Below are 22,000 nucleotides of genomic sequence, written 5' to 3' on the forward strand. Positions count from 1 at the left end.
TGCAGAGTATGTAGGCTAGGTCCTCGTTGGTATGTGGCTTTCTAAACATTCCTAAAAGAGCCTAACTGCATATACCTTCTATGTTCAACTTCTAGTAATCATGCAAATGCCGGACCAGCACACCCATTCCTGCTTCCTGCTTTTTATCTCGATGTCCGGATGTCATCTGAAGAGGGGCTGAGTTGTGCTGTCATAAGGCATATAGAGACAACAAAGTAGTAAGTCTCAATTCAAAATGTTAAACTTTTTCCCCCTTTTAACAATGTGCCTCGAGACAAAGCACAATATAGTTGTAACAGAGACAAATCAGAACATGTGCAATGCTGTATTTTTTTATTTTTTTATTTATTTTGGCAAATGGACACATTTGAACTGGGTAATGCAGCTAAGCAACATGTCAAATATTTGGCTCCCATGATTGTTTCACATGAGCAGCATGTGAGTTGAACTAGCGGGTGGTCAAGCATCCTTGATTTTCATTGGTTTAAAATATAAATTATAGCACAAATTCTATTTTAAAACAGAAATAGGGTTCTTAGGAGATGCTAGATCCCCAAAAGACATAAAAAGCCAACAATTACAATAGGATAACATATTTTTTATTAGGATCAAACAAAACATCCTAACAAATAAATAATTGAGTTCCCTTCATCAGGCTTGATGTCCATACAAAAAGAGGGAAGGAAGAGGGGGGAAAAGATGTTTTGGGACATGTTGGTAGTGTGGCTTGCTACACAATTATTTGAAGAATAATTTAATATAATGCATTAGATGACACGTCACTAGATTCCAAATTGGATAGCATTTCATATTGGTGTGAGGACATATAACTCTCATGAGGGAAAAAAGTAGAGTCCCTTTGGTAACCCAGCTCAAATCTCAAGTATGTATAGTTCCTGGAATGTGTCATTTACACATTGTGTTCTAGCTATTCTTATCTGAGTGTGCATTTAATGGAAGATTTAAAAATTCACAGAAGAGAGGTTTGTTAAAGGATATTAACAAAATGTGCCTTTAATTTTAGTAATATAGGCAGTTGCTCTCTGTTTGTTGCATGCTGGGGGTAAATAACAAGCCATGGATATTCTTCATGCCTATTACTCCCATGGGTAATCTTCACAAGGCCAGTGAGGGGGAAGAATTGGTGGAAACAGAACGCTGGAGCCTTTCAGCAAAAATTGTTATATCCTGGTCTGGCACAAATATGGGCTAGTATCTATTATTATTTTACATCTCACTCAGTGAAATAATATCATTAGCAAATGACATATTTTCATGGCAGAACGCACAAAGCTGTCATAGGGTGAAAACGCATGGTCGCTTTATCCTCCTTTAATCCCTGTTTTAGCCAGGATCGAACGCACATTAGGCGAAACGCATGCGTTCGATCCTGGCTGAATCCTGGCTGAAACTTGAATGTTTCACATGGAACTATTGGAAATTAAGGCTGTCTGACTAATTAAAAAGAATGGAGTAGGTCCACAGGTGCTAAAGAAATGTGCATAGAACTATTTCTATTTAAATTAATATGGCAACTCTGATGTATCGGGGACCTTCACGTTTGCTCATAAGATATTGTAGGACTCAAGCACGTTTCTTGAACTCTTTACTCATTTTCCTTAGCAAAAGTCCTACTGAAAACAGTGGAAATATGGTGAGCATGACGGCACAAGACTGTATCCTTGCCATGCTCAGAATCAGAATTTTTTGAACACCCCCCCCAAAAAAAACCCAGACCCATTTGCGATTTCTGTTAGCATTTGAAGTCTTATTTTAGAAAGCAATATAGCTATTATTCTAATTTCTTTAACCATTACCTAAAATTATAACTACAAGCTCCCTTTTGTTCAACTACACTAAGTGATAAGGAAGACACGGTCAAGACAAGCAGCATCAGAAATCTGGAAAGTATTATGCTGGTGACAACACAGGTCTAGCACCAGCATACCAAGTTATCCATCGAGAGCAATTAGAATCTCTACACAGTCTTTTAAAAATAGCCTTAAGAATAGCATTTTACACATCTGTCATATTTTTATGGATACCATTCCGAAGTGTTTGAACTTGTCAGTTTTAATACTAGATTCTTTTCACAAAATGCTCCAGGAAATAATTGCTCAGATCTATTAAATGTTGAAATGGCAAGACAGGCCACCATTTAAAAACCAGTAGTGACTTTAGTACATCTTGGTTTTTCTCAAAATCTATTTCCACTTCAAATAAATACCTTTTGTCTGTAAGACAATTCATTACAAATGCTTATCCTGCAGATGGCTTCTAAGACTCTGATTTACAAAATGTCTCATGTCTGATTTACAAAATTTCTGATTTATTAAGATTTTAGCCGTCCTAAATTACCTATTAAAACATTTCCAAAATGATTTTTCCTATTATCTATCCAAATTTTGTGTTGCTGCTTTAAAATCTGTTATCAGCAGGCAGATACCTGGCCTTGAAGCACAGATTTGGCACCATTTGGTACTGTACATGCAACTCTTTAAATATTACTTGCAACTTCTCAGATCCTTTTGTTTTACCAGTCTCCTGTGTTACTTCCCTCTGCAATTTACTGAAGGCTAGTAATTACTAGGACATGTGGTAGGCGGTTATCACAAGTACCATTGCGCTTCCCGCTCTATGATCAAGATACAATAGGGCAAATGGTACAATTAAAGGCACATTCTTTGGTGCATAACAATAGAAGCCTTGTGACATGGCAGGATTAAGAAAAAGGCTCAAACATATTTAAAACTACTCATTACCACCCGTTAAAATGTGCACGTCTGACCTTTATGATAATCAGTAGTATTCGACTTGTGCAGCTATCTAACTAAATAAGCTTTCTTTTAGACACACAGATGTTTTGAAAGATGACCTGCAGTTAACTTGGCTGATCTCAGAGCTGACGCAGCCAATGAATCAACCCATCAGTAGTCATAATGATAGGCCATCATCTTTATCATCCAGTTTATGGTGACAGGCAAGGAACGGTACAGCGAATTTTCCCGCAGTGAAGCAGTATTTAAATGTTGACTGCTACATAGATCAGATTAACAAGGTTACAAACTTAGTGGAAAACCCTATTTCCCGTGGTGCGGATTCACCCTGTGGTGCGATTATATCATAAGGTATATCAAAGATAATTGCTTACTTTATTATCCTGTTGTCTTTAATGCTGGTCCCTAATTGGAAATTCAGAAGTCCATTGATCTACATCTCCTTGTTTCCTTATGGACCTGCCATTAACCCCCATTCATTCTAATTAGAATATATTACTATTTTTATTATTAAAAGTGCAGTATTTTAAAACTAAATAGATGTCTCCAAATAACCAATAGCTCACTGCCACAAGGCTAGTAAAAGGAGGGGGAAGGAGGGAACATGGGGCATGCAGCCACATTGCTCAAGATCTCTGACCTGTTTCACAAAGTGATCACATATGTCTTTGCTCTTCTTCCCTCTGGAAAACAACTAAATCAAGATGCTATTCTTAATGGACACCATTTAATTATTTGAATTTTTAAAACGCGCCAAAACATCTTCCCTATTATAGCAACGGGGGATGCTCACACACAAATTAAAGATTTTGTAAACATTTCCTAAAGAAGCAATCAATGTATTTTTAAATTATTATTCATGCAACTTAGCATTTATTTATTGTTTAAACTGTCCCAAGCATTCTCAGTAATTGGTACAATAATTGATTGATTTTAAAAAAAATTGCGGCCTTTCCACCAGATCAGGGTCCACCACGCGATGCACATAAAACATTAGAATAATTTAGAACATTAAAATTATAAAATAATTCAATTAAAAACACATAAACAATCAACACCAGAACCAAGGAGGAGGGTTAATAACCATTATTGGGGATATGCCAAACAAAACAAAAATGTCTTCACCCACTGACAGAAGATACCAAAAGTGAAACAGACAAATCTCCCTGGGGGAGGGAGTTGCAAATTTTGGTGCCACAACTGAGAAAATGTTTCTCAGATTGTCACCCATCTAGCCTCAAATGGCAGGCACAACTGAAGCAGGGACTCCAAGAATGACTGGAGTGAGTAGGTAGGTTCATATGGGAGCAGGCAGTCCTTAAGGTATGTTGGTCCCAGGCAGTAAATGTCAATACCAGCACCTTGAATTGAGCCCAGAAGCAAATTGGAAGCCAGTGTAGACTGAGCAAGTCTGGACTGATATGGTCTCTACAGCCCACTCCAGTCAACACTCTGGCCACAGCATTCTGTACCAATAGTAGCCTCCAGACAGACTTGAAGGACTGCCCCCACATAGAGTGCATTGCAGTAATCTAATCTAGATGTTACCAGGGCATGCACAACAGTGGCAAGATCTTTTTTGCCCAGCTGGCTCACCAGCCAAAGCTAGTGAAAGGCACCCTTGGTCCACTGCCACCCTGTTTATCTAACAGGAGGCCTCTGTGTCCAGGAGGATCCCCAAGCTACAAAGCTTCTCCTGTAAGGGGAGAGCAACTTCATCCAGAACAAGAGATAACCCATTTCCTGGGTCAGACATTCCCCCTACCAGTAGCACCTCAGTTTTGTGGCTGCTTTCTAACCTTACTACATGAAAACATTACTTGAAACCAATGCAGTGTCTCAGTATTTTGCAGGAAGGATGTGATTCATACTTGGGCTTCGTCTAATGTCCAAACGTGTTCTCATTGAAGTTGGAACACTCTTAAAATCCCTAAGGATGTTCACTAAGTTAACATTCCATCACAAACATTTTCCTTTATACCTTACCTTCTCCCCTATGGGACCCGAAGTGGCTTATAGCTTTCTCCTCTATTCCATTTTATCCTCAAAACAACCCTGTGAGGTAAAAAAAGAGCAGGAGTCCAGTAGCACCTTAAAGGCTAACAAAATTTCTGGCAGGGTATGAGCTTTCATGAGCCACAGCTCACTTCTTCAGTGAGGTAAATGAGGCTCAGAGTGTGTTACTGGCCCATAATTACCCAGCGAGCTTCCATGGCAGAGTGGAGATTTGAACCTTGATCTCCCAGATTGTAGTCTACCACTCTAGCCACTACACCACACTGGTTCTCAACAGAAACCAAACAGACTCCAAAGAAAACCATAGATCTAAATTCATCAGCAAAGCCAGGCCTCTGGGGTGCAACTAAATGTTACAAGCAACAAAAGACTATAGCCTCATGTTCTGTGCCTCACCTTCCCACTTGAATGTCTTACCAAGAGCTGGAGTATCATTAAACTGTGTCCCTCCCACACTCCACACCATTGGATATCATTGGCAGAGAAGGCGTAATGATTCCATGCCTCAGAGTTTTATTGTATTAGGTGTTCGGGGAGAAGGGAAAAGCTGACACAGGGCTGCCATACTTGACGGCCTCTGTTTCTTGCTCTGGCCATAATGGCTTTAAAAAGATTGAATGCCATCTAAACAAGATTCAGTGCAAACTATGCTGTAGACCAGGGATCCCCAATGTGGTGCCCACGATGCCATGGTGCTCACTAACACCTTTTTTGGTGTCCATCAAGTGTTTTTAGAAGGTGGGGGCAGGTGAGGCTCTTGCCCAGCAGAGCTTCTGATTGGCCACTGAAGATCCAATTGGCTATACAAATTATAATAATGTTTTGGCCGCAGCTGCCACCAGGGTATTTGTTTTGTTCCCTCTCACTTCTCTTTCCCATGATATTAAATTACCTCTACTTCCCTGCATTTGGACTTCCTGCTTCACCTCCTGCAGCAGCCATTTTTGAGTTGTGCCCTCTCACTTCTCTTTCCCATGATATTAAATTACCTCTACTTCCCTGCATTTGGACTTCCTGCTTCACCTCCTGCAGCAGCCATTTTTGAGTTGTGCCCACCACCCTGTGTCAGAATTCCAAAGGTGTACACAGGCTTGAAAAGATTGGGGACCTCCTCTAGATCATCATGACCATGTCCCAATCACAGTGTGGTGTCCCCTGCTGACAATGTTCTAGAATGATATTTCGTTCATATGGAACAATGTTCTAGACTGGTTTGTAGGGAACACAGAATGACATTTCTTTCATATGGAATGGAGGCTGTTGCACATGCAACGGACAAAGCAATAACACCTGACTCAAAAGTGCCGGTTCATATTGAAGAAAAGCTAAAAACTTTGTCCTGCCAACCATGAATATGCATTCATTCATCATTCTTCCTACTGTATACAATATTAATCTATATGTACCTAAAAAATCTGGCTACTTCCTAGACTTCAAAGTCACTTGCATTTGCTACAAGCCCTAGAAAGTGCTTCAGGATTCATTATGACATGTGGAATATATAAGCAATAAGGCATGACAGGGAGTGTGGTTATCATAAGATAATCACACCCCTGGGTCATTACAAAGCAAGAGGTGCAGTCGAGTACCTCTCATTCCCCCTGGGGGGTGATTATATCATGATAGGCACACTTCGCACAGTTACCTTATTGCTTTTATAAAAGTCTTTGTTGGGAAGAAAAACTGTATTTTTCCCTTAAAGATGATAAAGTTGGCAGTTTACAATGTTGAACAGGAGTTTCAGCTAAGCTTGGTGGTTTATATGTATTAATCTACTTCATTCGAATGTACGTCTGCCAAAGCCAATCAGAATTCATCAATCCAAGAAGGTTTCCATTATTCAGCATGTGTTCAGATGATATATCCTTGAAAAAGTATGGATGTCCCAGAGTTCCCACTATCTAGTGCCTATGGCTGAATCAGTATATCTAGCAAAGAGAGGGAGGGGGAAAGAAAATATGAGTTTAAACTGAACCTAACTTCCAGTTAAGCCACTGTAACTGAGACAACAGAAATAAAATGGGGGAAGGGCAGGTAAATGCCAATCTTAATTCCCATATCTACTTTTATTGTAAACAGGTTCATTTCGAACAAACTGTTTTCGAGGAATTTGAAGAATGCAAATCAAAGAAAATGTGAGATGAATTTGAAAAACCTCTAAACTTTATATTTAAAATAGTTTATAACATTAATCAACCAAGTTCTCTGCTCTACATTCTACAAGTTGGTGCGGTTGAGAGCACAGTGGGCAAAACTGTGGCTCAGTGGTACAGCATCTGCTTTGCTTACAGAAAGGCTCAGTTTCAATCCCTGGCATATACTGTTAAAGGATCAGGAAGCAGGTAATGTGGAAGACCTGAGACCCTGGAAAAATGCTGCCAGTCAGACTAGACTTTGAAAGACCAATGGTCTGAGGCATCTTGAGGTGCTTGTGTAAGTGGCCTAGTGGGTTTACGGGCACCTGCCTGGCCAAATGTTTACAGTAAGGTTCCACAGGTTTAAAGTGTTTTTTCCAGTATTTTATTTCTCCAGAGCTCATATGCATAGTAAAATACCCTTACAATGTCTTGGATCCATCCTAGACCTTTTCCCCCCCACTTCCACTCCTCTTTGTTGAGGAGGTGGTCCTCTGATTAGGGTTGCAAAGCACTGGGGGGGGGTGGAGATCTCCTGGGATTACAAGTGATCTCCAGACTAGAGAGATCAGTTTCCCAGGAGAAACTGGCTGCTCTCGAGGTTGGACTCTATGGCATTATACCCCACTGAGGTCTCTCCCCTCCCCAAATCCCACCTTCCCCAGTCTCCAGACCTGGAGTTGGCAACCTTATCTCTGATGCAGAGTTGCTGTCTTCAGCTTCTTGAAAGATATTGGTCTTATATGAGCAGAGGAATGATACTCCATAGCAAAGGACTACCTTCATAATGGACAAAGAGGAGCACAAGCAGAAAAAGTGTATACTATAGGATCAAAGCCTATATTTTTTCCAGTTTTGGCTACCATTACTAATGAAGCATTTGTCATATGTGTTCCTTATCCTACCTCCTTTCTGTATCCTGCATGCTGTCCCTAGAGATATAAAAATGGAGACTCTGTGCCAGTTTTCCTACTTGATCCAGTCTCTTTAAAAAACAAAGGACATTCAACAATAGCACATCTAGGCTCAATTTAAATTAAATTGGGATAAAGGAAGGATAAAATAAAGAAGACAAAACAGAAGGCCAGCTGGAGGACATAGCTGGACCCTCCCCCATGTATGAACATCAAAATTGCTGTCTCCTGCATGGGAATCCAGAATGCACATCTGGAATTTTGGTATGTTCATTGATACATTTAAAGTAAGGATGAACCTCTGTGCTCACAAAGGGATACAAGTAAGGAGGTGATTTTACGCCCTTTAAAATGCATTGTACTCACACTCTGCTACTTAGGGAACAATGGGAAATAATGCAAATATTATTATGCTTTCTTAAAGACATATTTTGTGCAGCTCAAGTCTCTTTTGTGCTCTACATATTTTGTGCAGCCCAAGTCTCTAGTTAGGATAAGAACAGCCTCATCTGAATGGGTCATAAAGTTCTGACCCTTTAAAAAGGAGTCTGTTCCTTACTATATTATATAGAAATGCAAAAACAGTGCATTAGCAGGTAATTATAAAACATTAATAATGGCTTTATTTGACATACCTGTTGACAACATTATAAGAGTTGGCAATTTGAGAGGGGAAAAATACTAGCCAAATAAAATGGTTTGGGATTTCTCTTTTTTCCCCTTGAATTTACAGTTCTCATCAACTTGTATAGTTCACATTAGCATCCAGTGACATTGCTTTGTCTGTAGATATTTCTAGCTGTCAACAGAATGTCCTGAGGCAATTGCATCCTGATTCTATAGCTATCTTCCATTCTTTTATAATACACAAGGGCCTAATTTTCCATCAGCAAAGCATGAAATCATGTAAGAATGCCACATAACCAGCACATGCAAACAAGTAGCACTTTCCTCGACACATAAAAATGCTTCATAAAATAACAAATAAATTAAATCTTCCTGTTCAAATAAGGTACAAGAAAATCAAAGGCCTTTGCAGAAATTAGAATACATTGTGAAGTGGCAATATCACATAAACACAAACAACGTTATTATTTATTTTAATTATTGTATGTGACACAATTATGTTTTCTTCTAGTTTTATAGGGGAGAATGGTTTCCCCACCACCACCTAAGCAATACAGTTGCAATCTACAGGTTTCATCCAATCTGAGCTTTTTCATGGATGCTTCATTGAAATAAACAGAAGTTGTACAGGAACAAAGATGCACCTTGTAAAACTCCCATTCATTTTCACTATACTCTTGCATGAGACATTTCCAGTGGACTATAAGGTTTGTAATGCCAACCCGAAAAATCTGTGTATGATCCAATCTGCACACAAAGCTACTGGGTACCTTCACTACACTGTTTACTTTGAAAGAGAAAACCATTCCTTACATGCAAAGGGAAACACGGGTAAGACAACATGCCTAGATGATAGGAAATCAGATCATAATCCCCACATTCACAGAAAAGAGCTAAAACATGGCAAGAGGCTGCAGTTCCCACAGTTTTCATTTTAACCTTATATACAGAAATCCAGGAATAACTTGGTGGCTTAAGGGTGATGTATCTGACACAAGTATTTAAAACCTGGTCTCCAGAGCCATTATCACATTTTAAGTGCTATATTAGTAAAGGGTTCTCTTCCCGCTGTAGCCCACTAAACTCTGTGACATGTTGCTTCCGGCAGATAAAGGACCCAGAGGAATGACGTGAGGGTGGGTCAGAGGGGTGAAAGGTAACCAGTGGAAATAGCCAATTTATCATAGACTCAACCCTCATTCCATACTTTTATTTACACCTCTCTTACAAATTTCTTTCACTCTGAGTATGCCCAGAGTATGGTTGCCAGCTCTCAAAGGGCACAAATGTGGCAAGAAGCTGGGCCCATCCAGCTGTGCGATCCAGCCTGAGATCTACCCCAGTGTACTTGATGCAAAGCCAAGGAGGAAGGGAGCAGGTGAAGAGGGAGATGAAAACCTGCCCATCCACCCTCACTGCTTCATTTCCCACCTAACTGGAATAATTTGGATGACTGAGACTAAAAAAACCCATTTGACATCATACTAAGTTCACTCATAGTACAAGGATCAAAGAATATGTCTTATTGGTTCTTGTAGGTTATCCGGGCTGTGTAACCGTGGTCTTGGAATTTTCTTTCCTGACGTTTCGCCAGCAACTGTGGCAGGCATCTTCAGAGTAGTAACACTGAAGGACAGTGTCTCTCAGTGTCAAGGGTGTAGAAAGAGTAATATATAGTCAGAAAGGGGTTGGGTTTGAGCTGAGTATTGTCCTGCAAAAGTATTGTCCTGAAGATGCCTGCCACAGTTGCTGGCGAAACGTCAGGAAAGAAAATTCCAAGACCACGGTTACACAGCCCGGATAACCTACAAGAACCAATGAACTCTGACCGTGAAAGCCTTCGACAATAATATGTCTTATCTCCTTCAGAGGAGGCCCTGAATGGTGGCAGCAGAAATGGAAACAGAGGTAAGTGGTAGGATAGGGACCAGTGAGGCTTGAGTCCACGGTCTAGATAAAATAGACAGTAGCAGAGTGAAGTGCCTCAGGACATTTGGCCACAATGGATCTCATCCATAGTGATCTAAGGCAGTCCAGTCATGAGGGAAACAATAAGTAAGTAATAAATTATTGTCGAAGGCTTTCACGGTCAGAGTTCATTGGTTCTTGTAGGTTATCCGGGCTGTGTGACCGTGGTCTTGGTATTTTCTTTCCTGACGTTTCGCCAGCAGCTGTGGCAGGAATCTTCAGAGGGGTAACACTGAAGGACAGTGTCTCTCAGTGTCAAGTGTGTAGGAAGAGTAATATATAGTCAGAAAGGGGTTGGGTTTGAGCTGAATCATTGTCCTGCAAAAAGTATCAAAGGTAATGTGCTAATCACTGTCCTGTAAGTATCAAGATAATGTGCTAATGAGGGTGTGGTATGTTAATATGGAACCATTGTATCCTGAAGTGATCTGTTAATGTGTGAAATCCAAAGCTAATCTGCATGGCTATTGTGGACTGTAGTCTTTGTTAGTCTGGAGGTTTTCAGGACTTGGTTTCCTGTCCTGAAAACCTCCAGACTAACAAAGACTATAGTCCACAATAGCCATGCAGATTAGCTTTGGTCACACATGGTCACACAGCCCGGATAACCTACAAGAACCAATAAGTAATAAATTAATTTTAAAATTAGAATTTCTCCTATTCTTGCCCTTGTAGGAGAAAACTCTTCTCTGGCAACCCAATTGGCCCAGTTGGATACTCTGATGCAAAGATGGAACTCTGTGTTATGATACATACAGGGTTGCCATCCAAACTGCAGGCATGTGCCCACCCCTGTTCCCTTCATAACGTGTAGTCCAACATAAGTTTTCTTGTGCCCCCCCCCCCACATCACTAAGTGTTATTCTCAGGACCGGGGGTGGGGGAGAATGTCATAATGCTGGCTGGGCCCATCGCCACCTCTGAAGTCCACATGGAAGTGGACTCAGCCAAATCCAAACTTCAGGTCTTTGCTGCCACCTCCGGAGGCAGCAGCAATGCAGAACTGAAGGCTCATTCTGAGCCCAGCCTTCAGGTCTGTGCAGTGTACTTTTGGGGTTCATAAACCCAAAATTTTTCAAACATCCAAAGAAAGTCAATGTTGCCATTTGGATTTTTTTGGATTTTTGAAAATGTCCGGGTCTATTAAAACCAAGCCTGAAAAATACCCCCCCCCCAAAATGGTGCACAGCTTTAGTATATGCACCACATAATTGCTAGCTGGCACCAACTTTATTATGGATCCTGGCCATTTCATGTGGGTCAGTCAAGCTGCATGATAGACTTTTGGCCCCCTGAATGGTGAACTGGGTAGCACAGAGAAGCTGTGGCCCTAGAATTACATGGGATTGTTTTTGTAACTCCAGGGCCAGGAAAGGTGAGAGTTTCTCCTTGGCCCATTGGTGATTCAAATCAGCCAATATGGGTGCCCAGGCTGGCTGCAGGGGGGCAGAGCCTCCATCATCCACTGCTAGATCTGTGCCCCATACTGCACTGATGTTCCTCTGATTGTTTTCCAATAAAAGCTGTAACCTCATTTTTTTCAGTTATGTGTTTGGTTTCATTATTCCCCCTTTTGCCCTTACTCCCTCCCTTGCCCCTAGGACCACAATATGGGTCACTCTTTCCTTTTTTTAGTATAATACCGGGAAATACACTGTAAGACTCTTTATATTATCTTGAGCCCTGGGCTTCCGATGAAACAAAATCTAAACAAAAATATTTTTATAAAGATAGTTTCTTCAGACAACTTATGGTTTAATGTGCTGTTTTACATTTTATAGAAATTTGCACAGCATTTTCCTCTCTTCATTTGGTAAACGCCTGTGCTATTAGTGCTTCTTGTTACTGTTGAAGATACCCTAACATAATTACCTTAACACATTTACTAAGAAATAATGACAAGAAGGAATGCAGCTGATAGATATACTTAAATATAACTCATAATAACATTAATTATGTACTTGAATTTGCCAGCCTAAATTCCTCTGTAACGGAAGCCTTTTAATCTGTGGGAATAGAGTTTGGTTCACAGACTATGTAACCATAGTACTTTTAAGATATTTAAGATTTCCAGGTCCCCCCTGGTCACCAACAGGTGATGGGGGGCATTAGGGTTGCCAAATCCAGGTTGTGAAACTTCTGAAGATTTGGGGATGGAGCCTGGGGAGGATAGGGACCTCAGTGCAGTACAATATTATAGAGTCCACCCTCCAAAGCATCCATTTTCTCCAGGGGAACTGATCTCTGTAGTCTGGAAATGAGCTGTAATTCTAGGGAATCCCCAGGTCCCACCTGGAGGCTGGCATCCCTAAAGAAACTTGATGTGCTCACTCCTTATGTATATACTCCCAGGAATGAACCGTCTAAGTGGTTTACAAATTCAAGTTCGTGCTTCTCACACTCCATTCGTCAAACACTCCTTATGCCAGATATCCCTTTTTGTTTCATCCTTAGCAGACACACTACTAGACAGTGAGGTGAAGTGGTTAAGAGCTGCGGACTCTAATCTGGAGAACCAGGTCTGATTCCTCGCTCCTCCACATGAGCAGTGGACTCTAATCTAGAGAACCAAGTTTGATTCCCCACTCCTCCACATGAAGCCTGCTGGGTGATGTTAGGCTAGTCACAGTTCTCTTAGAACTCAGCCCCAAAAGGTGCCTGTTGTGGGGAGAGGAAGGAATTGTGATTGTAAGACGCTTTGAGACTCCTTACACTATAGAAAAACGGGGTATAAAAACGAAGTCTTCTTCTTCAAGCATTAAACCCAAGATTTGACTGGTCAATCCAAATCAATCTGTCAAATTCAGCTTCTCTTCCCCCTGCTTCTTGGCCATCATTACTTCTTCCTCACTCTGTACATGACACAATCCTGCAATAGAAGCCACAGTGGACAGAATTCCCTTTTATGATGGGATCACTACATCTCCTTTTGTATTCTTGCCTAGACTTCTTAACCCTCCTAACTCCTCCAATGAGCGAATGTAAAACTCCTACTGGAGTCTCTTCCCATCTACCAGTATTGTCAAAGACAAACCTATACGCAATAAATCCAGAGGTTTCAGTTAAAATTGCTGAGATCACTTGCAACAGCCAGCTCTTGAGGTTAAGTCACGCTTCAGCCAGGCCCGTTCCCCAGCCATCACCTCCACCTGCTTCAACCCAGGCTCCAGGTCTGCTTTCTCATCATGGGTCCTTCACCAGGTCCTTTAGTTACTGCCTCTGGCCACTACATGCTTCCAGTAGGGTTAAGCCATGAAGTAGTTAGATTTCCAATATTTGAGGAGGAGGAGCCAGCTTTATTCCTAGTCAGGGAGGCTCTGGGATCTCCATAGTATAGGCATTGCTGACTATTTTCCTTCCCCTGCCTAGGGTTGCCAACCTCCAGGTGGTGGCTGGAGATCTCCTGCTATTACAACTGATCTCCAGTTGATAGAGCTCAGTTCACCTGGAGAAAATGGCCGCTTTGGCAACTGGACTCTATGTCATTGAAGTCCCTTCCCTCTCCAAACCCCACCCTCCTCAGGTTCCATCCCCAAAATCTCTAGGTATTTCCCAACCTGGCGCTGCCAACCCTAACCCTGCCTGTCCCTACCAGTCAGCCAGCTGAATCTCTTATTTCCCCCTTCTACTGGCCAGATGCTGCTTCCCTGAGTACTTCTGAACAAGCCTTTTCTCACAAGAAGACTTCTACACCAGAAGGGGCCTTTACCTCATAGGGAGCTAGTACTGGCTATCCTTCCTTCTGTTTACTCCTTCATGACCCCTGTGGATCTGCTTCCTCCCTCAAGGCTGAGCCTGTAAACTGTTTTCTCCCCCACCCCCCAGGGTTAGGGTGCCCTGGGGTGTGACAGTCACTTAACCATTTCCAGTGCTGTGGCAACATGCAGTAGAAGTTTTCTTCAAGGACACATGAGAAAAGTTGGCAAGGATGTTCTGTGCGCTTCAAAAAGTGACAGGGGAGGTCGATGATTAGGTCATCAAGGAAAATCAAATTGTATGTGCAGATGGAAAGGAAAGATGTGTTAGACTAGCTTCATGCGCAGCCTGAACAGCTGTGTTTTGTGCGGGGAGAGGGGCAGAGTCAGTTTCAGTGTTCCATAAGGCGAAGCAGCTGCCATTGCCCAGGATTTCTGACGAGATCCACTGCTTCCTTCCCATACCTCCCCAGTTTACCCTTCCCAGCCCACTAACCCTCCTGACATCTGCACTCCCAGCAATGTGCACTGCCCAGCACCACCAGGGAAAGGACATGCTGCCTGGGGGAAATAAATTGGCCTTGTATGGTTGGAGGAATTGGTGGGGAGGCTTTAATAGTAAGGGCAGTGGTGAAGATCAAATAAGGGAACCAGGCAGAACTGAAGGCATTGTCAAGAATGCATTGCTGACTGGGTATAATCTTCGATATGGCTGGCATGCATATTTGTGGTACGAAAAGGAAAAGGTAAATAGGGATTTTAAAATTCATATTATTAGAGCTGGGTTATTTCAAATTTGGACAAAATATAAGAAGATTTTAGAAAAAACAACCCCGGGGTGGGTTAACCCAATAGAATCCTATATGAAGAGGGGAAAACAGTTAAATTTAGATATAGAGATGTTTAGGGGTATTATTGAATGGAAGTAGAGTAAATGGGTTTTAAAAAGCAGGGAAGAATTAAATATAAAAGACTGGTTTTTATATTATAAACTACAAGATATTTTTAATAAAGATAGTCAACTTGGATTCAGTAAAAATAAATCCGAGTTAGAAAAGATATTAGATAAAGGAAATAAAGGATTGATTGGTAGGATGTACAAATTATTGATGACAATTAATTTAGAACAAGAAAGAATTACACCAGTCATGATCAAATGGATGCAGGATTTAGGATTCAATATAGACCTGGATAAATGGGAAAATTTATGGAAGAGGGAGTTTAAATTTACAATAACTAATGAAATTAGAGAAAATCTCTATAAAATGTTTTATAGATGGCATATAACGCCAATTATGATATCTAAAATGAACAGTCAAGATAAAGGAATTTGTTGGAAATGTGGAAAAGAAAGAGGAACTTATATGCATGTCTGGTGAACTTGTAAAAAAATTAAAAATTTTTGGAAAAAAATAGTAAAAGAAACAAATAATTTGATTAATAGTAAAGTGAAAAGAAAACCATTATTTTGTTTACTGGGAATACCCACAAACGATATTCATGATCGGGACAGGATTATTTGCCAATATAGTTTTGCTGCTGCAAGGATTGTGATAGCTAGAGTTTGGAAACAAACAAGTAAACCCTCAATTATAGAATGGAGAGAGAAAGTGTGGTTATATATGAGGATGGCCAGATTAACGGAAATTCTGCATGGAAATGATTTGGAAGAATTTAAGTTAACATGGTTTAAGGCCACCTCATATTGGGATAAGTTGGCAAAAATGGATTTTACTTTGTTATTTAGTGAGCTATAGAAAATTATTTTTTAAGTAATATTAGAATTTAGATAATTAATAAATAAAGCTACCGGACACTTCTATGGAAGTCATGGTGATGGGTCACTTTTGGTGGGTGGGGGGAAAGGGTATTTTCTTTTGATGAATGTATTAAAAAATGAAATGTATTCAATATGTTATGTGAATACCCTTTTATATCTATATATATATATTCTTTTTTTTCTTTTTTTTTCTTTTTTTCTTTTTTGTATTGTAAAATTCAATAAAAAATTATATATATAAAAAAAGAATGCATTGCTGACTGACAAGGGCCTCTGTTAGAGAGGGGAAAAGCCAGAGGTCAGTGGAACCTCATGGTGGATCCCTCTTACCACTGGGAGGCAGGGCTCTCTTTGTTGCCTTCATGCCTTCATGAGAGCCAGCGTGGTGTAGTGGTTAAGAGCGGTGGTTTGGAGCAGTGGACTCTAATGTGGACAATTGGGTTTGATTCCCCACTCCTCCACATGAGCGGCGGAGGCTAATCTGGTGAACTGGATTTGTTTCCCGACTCATACACATGAAGCCAGCTGGGTGACCTTGGACTTGTCACACTCTCTCAGCCTCACCTAACTCACAGGGTGTCTATTGTGGGGAGGGGAAGGGAAGGTGATTGTAAGCCGGTTTGATTCTGCCTTAAGTGGTAGAGAAAGTTGGAATATAAAAACCAACTCTTCTTCTTCTTTCCTTCTGGCCTTCCCCAAAAAATTTGTCTAGTTATTGCTGGTAAATAGGATACCAGACTAGAGGGTTGTATGCTCTGATTCTTCCCTTGTTTGTATAATTTACTGGCCCTCTGAAAGATATAATTTCACTGATTTCTGTACAATGATTTTTTAAAAGAGACTTTGTAGTAATCCAGATGCAAATACTAGCTATTCTAATTACTTAAAAGATATTAAGATGTTCCCCAACATTAATGTTCAAAACTGAATTTTAGGGTTCTAGCATTGTAGCTGCAGCAAACGTATTGATAAAGAAGCAACAATAACTTAATATTCACTTGCTTTGTGTAGTAATGGAATGGAAGGCACTAATAATGCCTGAGGAGGATACCCTTTTCACAGCATCCTCAAAAGCTCTCTTAAGGGTTCCTGTGTAAAGTTGATTGTTATCGTCATTCCCAAGTAAGAGCCTTGACATTTTATCAATACCACAGCATTTTCAAGAAACATAACAGGGGGCTTGTGCGATGCCACCTTCAAGTATGTTTATTAAACACAAAATTAAACTGACAATTAAAAACCCAGTAATCTAAGCAGATGTTCATATCATACTCTCATCAAATGATGCTGTTCAGGTGGAGCAAGTAGTCTTCCAGAGCAGTTGCAGAGCAAGACTTACGCCAAATGATTTTAACGTGACATCAGACACTCTCAATGCTCAGAAATCTCAGCACACATTTTTTTCAGTATATGCAAATGAACAGCATCTGATTAGATCCTGAGGCAGCTTCACCAAGATAGTTATAGGAATTGCAATGGGAACGGTGTAACGATATTTCATAGCTGAAGGATGTTTTCTCTTGGGGGACATCTCCATTTGATTCTGGCATTTATTTGTCCTGTGCTGTAAAGGACAAAACTACAATTATACCTGCTGTGCAGTGGGCACAGTATCAGAAAAATTAAATCTAATGTAGCATGTCCCCACAAAAAAAGAAAAGAAACAAGAAAAAGAAAAGAAAAGAAAAGAAAAGAAAAGAAAAGAAAGAAAGAAAGAAAGAAAGAAAGAAAGAAAGAAAAAGAAAGAAAGACCAGATTTACAGACCTTACCCTCAGTTAAAATGTATATGGGGTTAGAATATAGCAGATACCTTTTGCAAAACAGAGTTGATCACTAAAATGCAGGGACAGCCTTTATTTCTTGGTTCCGCTTAAACTTCCTTTTAATGAACACACACATAGAAAGAGGCATCTGCAAAAAACTACTGCAAGCAAAAGGTAACGAGGATCACATTAATCAAATCGAACACAGGCCAAGCCTTTTTGAGGGGACTTAAGAAATAAATTGGACCAGCACCTCCATGTGCTCCTGTGCATTTCAATCAGACTGTCATCTGTTTTTAGAACACATGCTATCTACAGATATATGGTCCTTTTATGGCCTTCCAATGAAACAATTTGTTGATCATGTAAATTAACTGATTCACCTTTTAGACTGAGGATGTCCTCAAATTAGTATGACAGAACACAATTTATGAGCCATCACCTGATTTTTTCCAGTTCACGACTTCCTCGCTGCAGGCAATTTCTTTAACTTTACCTTCTTCTTCTGAAAGAATAGAGATGAAAAATTGTGGGTAATCAACTCATAAAATAGGCATGAAATTTTTTCATTTTCAGGATGATGCTATGAAAGCTTCCACAGACAGGTGCAGCTGATATCCATTTACTGTGCATTCCCCTTAACATGTTTTGTTCAGTATCAAAGCAGGAAGACAGGTTATAATCCTACAGTCTGATTATTACTGATTTACCACTGTTTACTGTAGTTTCTTCTTCCAGTATTCCAAATACATCTTTCATATTTCAAGGGCACCTATCATGGGGTGTAAAGCATGTTGAAACAACAATTTGACTGCTGCAAAATTTGTGCTGCTGCAGAAGTTATGACTGAAAGACAGCCATGGTGTAGTTGGCATTAGGGATGTCAATTCGGTTCGGCCCGAACTGAAAATCAGCCGAATTTCCCCTGATTCGGTGGTTTTTAGTTCGGGAGGAACCGAACTCAAAACTGACGGGCAACCGGGGGCCCCGAATTCAGCGAGTTCGGGAGTTCGCGAATAAATTCAGCAAATTCGGCCGTCAGTAAGCAGCATAACCGTCAGTAAGCAGCATTCTCCTCCCCCGGCCAATCGGTGGGCAAGCTGGGTCTTCTTCTGGCCAATCAGTCAGGATTGAGTACTGGAGGAATCAGCTGATGTGCGGCCTGGCCAGGGAGAGAGAGCGAGAGAGCGAAATCCTCGTGTGTGTGGGGGGGTGCTTGTGCACATTCGCTCCTTTCTGTGGCTGCAGGGGGCGTATTTTTTGGGGTACAGACACAAAACTTTCACTGGAGCTTCAGATGAAGCTTCTTAAGGTACCCCCCAAGTTTTGTAAACATTGGGTCAGGGGGTCCCGAGATATGGGCTCCCCCCCTTTTTCTTTCCATGGCTGCAGGGGGCGCATTTTTGGGGGTACAAATCCCAAACTTTGAGCGGAGTTTCAGACCAGTGTTCTTAAGATACCCCCCAAGTTTTGTGAACATTGGGTCAGGGGGTCCCGAGATATGGGCTTTCCCCTTTCCCCTTTTCCCTATTGGGATGAATGGATCAGATCCTGTGCATCTTCTCCAGAGCAAAACGTTCCGTGCCTAATTGGAATCATCTTGGATTACAAGTCCTCTCTTCAGCCCCTCTTGATGGAACAGAAGACAGCCACAGTAAGACCCCTTTGGGGGCTTTAATCTATAATTTTTCTCCTGTGTATGTGTGTGTGTGTGTGTGGGAAAGCAGAGTCTGTGTGTGTGTGGGGAGGGAGCAGTTTCTGTGGGTGGGGGGAAGCCAAAGGGGGCTTTCGTCGGTTCTGCCTGGGGTGTGTGTTCCCCCTCGAGTCTCTCGCTCCCTGGTTTGAGGGGGGAGGTTTCAGTTGTGTGTTGCAAAGTTGTTTAACAAGGTTGTGTTTGCAGTTGTTTTGCTAATTTCTCAGCTGTTGTCGGGGCTGGGAGCTTTGTGCGTGGGCGGCAAGCTCTGCTGAGAGATTTACATTAAGGGTGGGGGGCCCCTTTCAGGGCCCATATCTCAGCCCCCCCTGACCCAATCTTTACAAAACTTGGGGAGTCTTTCAATAAACGTCCTTTGAAGCTCTGCCAAATGTTTGGGACCTCTAACCCCAAAAATGCCCACCCCAGAGCCGCGGAAAGGCACGATTGTGTTTTTAATGGCTTTATTCGGCCGAATTTTTTCCGAACTTTGAATTCCCACCGAATTGAACAGATCCGAAGTGGGGGAATTCGGACTTCGGCACGTACCGAACCCACAAGGGCCAAATTCAGCCGAATCTGAACTGTACCGAATTTTTTTTTTACAGCCCTAGTTGGCATACAGCCTTTTACTTGGCAAGAAATCTCTGCTCAGCCTTTTGGTCATGGGCAAATAACTACCTCTCAGCCAAGCCAATTTCATGAGATTATTGTAAAGATTAAATGAAACAAGCCAATGTATAACATCATAGGGCTGTTTAGCTTGGAAAGAAGGAGGTTAAGGGGAGACATGATAAGGTCTATAAAATTATGCATGGTATGGAGAGAGTGGACAGGGAGAAGTTTTTCAGGGAGTCATCTGCTGAAGCTGGAGGGTGAGAGATAGGGCTGTTGATTCGGTTCAGCCCGAACCGAAAAACAGCCGAATTTCCCCTGGTTCGGCAGTTTTTAGTTTGGGATAAACCAAACTAAAAAATGCCGGGGAAACAGGGGAGCCGAATTCAGTGAGTTCGGGAGTTCATGAATAAATTTGGCAAATTCGGGGCGCAGCAGCATAACCGTCAGTAAGCAGCATTCTCCCCCGGCCAATCGGTGGCCAAGCTTGGTCTTCTTCTGGCCAATCAGTCAGGATTGAGTACTGGAGGAATCAGCTGCTGCACGGCCCGGCCGGGGAGAGAAAGAGAGAGAAATCCTCATGGGAGGTATGTGTGCACATTTGCTCCTTTCCGTGGCTGCAGGGGGTGCATTTTTTAGGGTAGAGACCCCAAAATTTCAGCGGAGCTTCAGACAGGTTTTCTTAAGAGACCACCCAAGTTTTGTAAACATTGGGTCAGGGGGTCCCGAGATATGGGCTCCACCCCTTTTCCCTCCCCCTTTTCCATTTCCGTGGCTGCAGGGGGCGCTTTTTTGGGGGTGCAGCCCCCAAACTTTCAGCATAGCTTCAGACAAGCCTTCTTAAGAGATCCCCCAAGTTTTGTAAAGATGGGTTCAGTGGGGGCAGAAATATGGGCTCCCCCCTTTTCTCTTTCCGTGGCTGCAGGGGTCACATTTTGGGGGTGCAGCCCCCAAACATTCAGCATAGCTTCAGACGAGCCTTCTTAAGAGACCCCCCAAGTTTTGTAAACATTGGGTCAGGGGGTCCCGAGATATGGGCTTTCCCCTTTTCTCTATTGGGATGAATGGATCACCCGATCCTGCATGCATCTCCAGAGCGGCAAATCCAAGGCAAAACCTCCCATGCTTAAATAGAATCGTATTGGATTACCCAGTCCTCCCAGTCCCTCCTGCTGGAACAGAAGACAGCCACAGTAAGACCCCTTTGGGAGCTTTAATCTATAATTTTTCTCCTGTGTGTGTGTGGGGGGGAGCAGAGTCTGTGTGTGGGGGGGAGGGAGCAGTTTCTGTGGGTGGGGGGGAAGCCAAAGGGGGCTTTTGCCCGTTCTGCCTGGGGGTGTGTGCCCCCTTGACTCTCTCCCTCCCTAGTTTGAGGGGGGGCTTCAGTTGTGTGTCCTCAGGTTTTCCCTCATTCATAAGATGGGTTAGGTCTATTTTGATGCTTGCTCAAAACTGGTTTTCAAATGGTGACTTAAAGAATGCATTTGCCTGGTCCCGAGTCCGATGCAAAAGGGGAAATTCCACCCCTCCTGCTCCTTATGCATAGCTAGCTGCCTCTGTCCCTTTCCATGGTTTGCAAACTCCCAGGTGTCAGGTGTTGCTTTGCATGGTTGCAAACGTGTTGCTTTGCATGGTTGTGTTGCATTGCAGTTGTGTTGCTTTGCAGTTGTGTGGCTTTGCAAACTTCTTTGCACCTGCCCCGCCCTTGCTACCCACAGCTCAGCTGTTTGTCGGGGCTGGGAGCTTTGTGCGTGGGTGGCAAGTAGGGCTGTCAAAAACAAAATTCGGTACAGTTCGGATTTGGCCGAATTTGGCCCTTGTGGGCTCGGTACGTGCTGATGTCCGAACTCCCCCACTTCGGATCCGTTCAATTCGGCGGGAATTCAAAGTTCGGGAAAAAAAATTGGCCGAATAAAGCCATTAAAAACACAACCGCGCCTTTCCGCGGCTCTGGGGGGGGCATTTTTGGGCTTAGAGGTCCCAAACTTTCAGCAGAGCTTCAAAGGACGTATATTG

The sequence above is a fragment of the Euleptes europaea genome, chromosome 3, assembly GCF_029931775.1.
Source record: "Euleptes europaea isolate rEulEur1 chromosome 3, rEulEur1.hap1, whole genome shotgun sequence".
Lineage (NCBI taxonomy): Eukaryota > Metazoa > Chordata > Lepidosauria > Squamata > Sphaerodactylidae > Euleptes > Euleptes europaea.